The sequence below is a fragment of the Oryx dammah genome, unplaced genomic scaffold (genome assembly GCF_014754425.2).
Source record: "Oryx dammah isolate SB20612 unplaced genomic scaffold, SCBI_Odam_1.1 HiC_scaffold_2, whole genome shotgun sequence".
Lineage (NCBI taxonomy): Eukaryota > Metazoa > Chordata > Mammalia > Artiodactyla > Bovidae > Oryx > Oryx dammah.
In genome coordinates, this window is record NW_024070186.1 from 144,249,622 (window position 1) to 144,254,531 (window position 4,910).

At 41.3% G+C, this 4,910-nt stretch overlaps 1 non-coding gene across 1 annotated transcript; it reads left to right on the forward strand.

The window, feature by feature from the left end:
* Positions 1 to 4,838: 4,838 nt before the first annotated feature.
* TRNAC-GCA lies at positions 4,839 to 4,910 on the forward strand. The gene has a single exon. It is a non-coding gene; the product is annotated as a tRNA-Cys (tRNA).

The following is a 4,910-nucleotide window of genomic DNA, read 5'->3' on the forward strand; positions in this document are numbered from 1 at the left end:
AGCCAATCCAGATAGGGATGCGAGGTTTAAAAGTCCTGCATGCACGTACGGTTTAGCCAATCAGCTATGCTATTACAGGAACAAAGAACCGTCTGTACAAAAGTAGATGTGATTCAGAGCTCGGGGCTCTCATCAAGACTCCACTGCACTGGATGAGATGGGAGCCCTAGCTTGAGCTAGCAATAAACCCCTTTATGCATTTGCATTGCTGTGGACATCTTATTCTCTCAGTTTTGGGGACTCGGACTTCAGGCACAACAGCCAGCTTTCTCAACTTTCCCAAGTGACTCAGGGAAACCCATCTTAACTGTGTCAGAGAAAACTGGAGGGCAACTTCAGAAGAAAATAATGAATATGAACAAAAACACTCATTTTCCAGAAAGTCCAGAAATATTCATCCAAAAAAATGTGAGATAGAAGCAGACAGTGCAGGAAAAGGAGAAGGAGAAAACACGGCTGGAGCAGTCAAACACACAAATGGAACAAATCCTGAATGATAAATGTAACCATCTAACATCAGAGGCTAAACACCTGCTAAAGGCCATCCTCTTGTTTGACCTCCTTAGAGATCACATGGATGATAGGAACTTGAAAGCCCAGCAGTAGGGAGAAGCCAGAAATGGCCATTGATCGATCCATCCATAGGCCAGTGGCTGATAAGAATGTGTCATTGATGATCCTGACATCAATGTGTTCCTTCAGAGTCCTAAAGAGAAACAGCAAAAAATAGCCCAACAACTATGGGAAGAAAAGCAAATGAATGAAGAGCTTCCAGGACAAATATCCAGTCTCACATTAAAGAAATGTCTCTGCACTGTGAGAATTCCCAGCTGGACAGAGATTCAGCAGCTGAGGCTACAGCTGAGAATTCTGCCTGAATTGCATGAAGATCATTTAACACAACTTCACAAAAATTGTGTGAAGAGAAAATGTAATGGTTAGAAAATGGAAAAAAAAAACAAAAACAAAAACATCTTCCCAGCAAGTGTAGAAACATGAAAGCCAAAGCTACATATCAGTTCTGCAACTTCTATAAGAAAATGGCAGAAGGCCTGGGCAAAGAATTGAAAGGAAACACTTCCTACCATGGAAAGGAGATCTGTGTCAGTGAGAAAGGGCTCAAGACTGCTAGGTGCTGAGGAAAAAAATTGAGAACAACAGGCAGATGCTGACCAAGACTGAGTCCAAGTTCCAGCCTACCGTGCCACTTACAGCCAACAGAGGCCCTGAAGTATCTGGGGATCCCCTGTGTCTTCCAGATCACCAGAAAGCGACATGCTATGAATGCTGAAGGATCTAGGGTCACTATCAGGTTTGACTCAGAATAGTGTCCTGGACACCCATAACTTTAGCTCAACATGTGCATACATTTCTGTTAAAGTAATTTTAATTAACCTCTTGTTAAGCTTGTCATCATTACTCTTATTTGTATAGAATTTTAACTTTATGGTAGCTTTACGGTAGTAATCTGTAAAATAGATTTGATAATATCAATACAATTCCCAGCAACATAGAGGTTCCCCATGGGATACTTTGGCATCATTTATTTTAAGTATTATATTTTGATTCAAATTAAATGACCCTTATAACCTTCTTGTAAGTTTGATATAAGTAGAGACATTTGAGCTAATAAATTATCTGTAAAGCAGGGCTAATATTACAAATATTTAGAATTAACCTAATATTTACTTGAATAAATTTTGGTCACTTTAAAAATGCAAAAACATTAAACACACCTTGGCTCCATTCAAACTACATAATATTTCATTAGTTTGTTACTAAACTTGCATTTTTGTTCCAAAAATTCTAAGATTAGCTTAATAAATTCATAGATTAGAATTTTGGAATTATTTTGTTAATTTTGGAAGCATTTATTTGTTTTGTACTATTTTCTTAATCTTTGATATTTTATTTAAGATTCAGTTTGTTTCTTAAAATTCTAAAGCTTATCAGTCAAAATGAAAATATTTTCTCTTAAAGGCAAACACACACACACACACACACACATACACACAAACCCCACAAGGCAAACACTAATCCCTCTTAATTGTTTGTGAGTACTTGAAAAATATAAAAATAGAGTTGCAAAAAATTTTTTAATTATTTAAATAAAAAGTAAGTAAGAAAAAAATGTGTGTGTATAATTTGTATTTACAAACAGATTCCTGAATCATTTATCCAGAAAAGAGGTAGTTTCTTCTGATGATTCAGAAGAGATTCCAATAAGAAACACTTTATTCAAATGCTGTAGATAAAGAGACAAAGATGAGTGTGGTTCAGAGCTGTGTCAGGGATAAGGACCCAGGTTGGGAAGGTACCAGGTGCTGGCAAGTTAAACACTGCTCCATTTCTATGCCTGTAGAAAGGAGAGGGTAGAGATGTCATCAGAACCCAGCGGAGGGCTGTCAGGGTAGCAGGTAACAGGCTCCTACTCTTTGTCGCCCAGTCCTTTTGTTTCCTGCAAGAGTAATAAGCTGCCTCCCAGAGAGCTTGGCTAGCTCGAGCAAACCAGACAGAAAGCTCAAAAGAATTCAGAGAGTAGCCAGAACAATTGACTATCTTTGATCAAAAGTATGTGTGTGTGTTTCATTGTCTTCTTTCATATCCATATACTTAACAAAGGTCTATGGAGCTTCTATAGTGTCTACAGTGCTATTCTAGAAGTTTGTGATGCAGAGATGAAAAAAATCTCCAGAGCTAACGAATCCTGTGGACTTCAAAGTTTACATTTTAGTGAGGGGCAATGTCAGATAATAGAAAGCAAAGAAAGGATGATGTTATCTGCTTTTCAGACAAATCCAATAGGGGTGAGGGGTAATTTGCATGAAACCCAGGAAGTGATATTCACATTGATGTCTAACAATAAGAAAATTTTCCTGGGAGGTTAGAGGGCATGACCTCTGGTAGGGAGATATAGGTAGGGAGAATAGGAAGTCTAAATTGCCTGAGGCTCTTCCTGCCCTGCAAATAGGTTCATCGGCACTATTTTTCTAGATTCTACATATATGCATTAATACACAATATTTTTTTTTCTCTTTCTGACTTACTTCAGTCTGTTTGACAGACTCTAGGTTCATTCTAAGTGAGTGGGATGAGGGGAGGGAGATCCATGAAGCAGGGAATATATATATATATACAAACATATACATACACACACACACACACACACATATAGCTAGGGCATATATACATATATACACACAAATAGATGATTCATTTTGTTGTACAAAGGAAACTAACACAAAGGAACTATATGTTAATAAAAAAATAAATTAAATAAATTGTTTGAGAGCTGAGTTTCTGGGGCAGTAGAAACTGAGCTAAGTTCACAGGGAAGGGGGAAGTTGGGTAGAGGCCCAGGGAGAGACTTATCTCTACTGCAGTGTAGGGACACCAGGTTTTAATCCTGGTGGGAGAGGGTTGATGTCTGGGGGCATGGCATGATGTATACACTATGCAGACTTGTCTGGTTGTGTAGAGGGTGGAATGAGGAGTGGGAGAGTGATGCGCCCTTTGATCAGGTGCTTACCAGGGGATTGCATGAAGCTTTGGGGCCTGGCACTGAGGTGGTCATCACATGGATCCAGGATGAGGACAGACAGGGCTAAGTCTGGTCAGTTGTGAGGTTATTAAAGAGGAATGGAGAATGACTCTTAGAATGTTTTAATAGCCTTGTTGGTACAGGGCAATAACGACAGTAAATTATTTGCAGGAGAAAAGTCAACAAGGCATGGGGAAGGAAATGGCAACCCACTTCAGTATCCTTGCCTGGAGAATCCCATGGACAGAGGAGCTGAGCGGGCTATGGTCCATAGGGTCACAGAGTCAGCCATGACTGAAGTAACTTAGCACACCTAGATACATTACAGCCAGTGAAATCCTGATTTCTGAGCAGAAGCACGTGAAGCAGGCATGTCCATTGGCACTGCACATGGCGTCTGCCACTCCTCAAGGCTCAGGTGATCAGGTAAAGGAGAGGCACAAAGAGTTCAGTCTATAATGCCACTCTTGCAGATACCAAAATGAATATAAATTTTACTCCACTGCAGTGCCTGACCAGTGGAAGAGAAAGACCCATGAAAGAGAAGTGGTCATGAATGTGGACTGTGCACTCATTGATGGCACCATGCCAGGCTCTAACTGTCCCTGCAACAGATTAGATGTGGGTGGGGAGGTTAGGGCTCTGTGGAGAACATGGTCTCTGAGCTAAATAGTAAAGGATGAGTAGGAGTTATCTAAGTGATTTTTATAGTTTAAAAAGGTTATATCAATCACTTGGAGATCTTGTTGCAAAGCAGATCCTGACTCATCAGGTCTTGGCGGGGTGGGAAGGGTGGTGGTGGGGTGGGAAGGGTGGTGGTGGGGTGTGAAGGGTGGCAGGATGGGAAGGGTGGTCGCGGGGTAGGAAGGGTGGCGGGGTGGGAAGGGTGGTGGTGGGGTGGGAAGGGTGGTTCTGATCCCCTGTGTTGCTTCCGAGTGTTGCCCATGTTTCACCAGAAAAACAAAGACTGAGAATCTTTAGATGATTATAGGGTAGGAGTGTGGGAAAGATGAAGTGGATAGTGGCATTTCTGGCCAAGTTTCAGCTCAGGCATAGATAGGAGGGCACGAATAACCTGGCAAAGCTGATGTACAACATGCAAGCAATACTGTTCCCAATTCTCCTCTCAGAAGTTCTTTTCCACCACAGACTAATACTAGCCAAGGACATGGCCATTTCCAGGGGGAGGCCACAGGTCACAGACTTATGTTTGTCCTTTGGGAAGTGAGCCATGGGTGACTCAATTGTCTCCAGAGTCCCCAGTGTCAGTACATAACGTCTTATCTGTATAATGTCTTCCCTGGTGGCTCAGACGGTAGAGCGTCTGTCTGCAATGCAGGAGACCTAGGTTCGATCCCTGGGTTGGGAA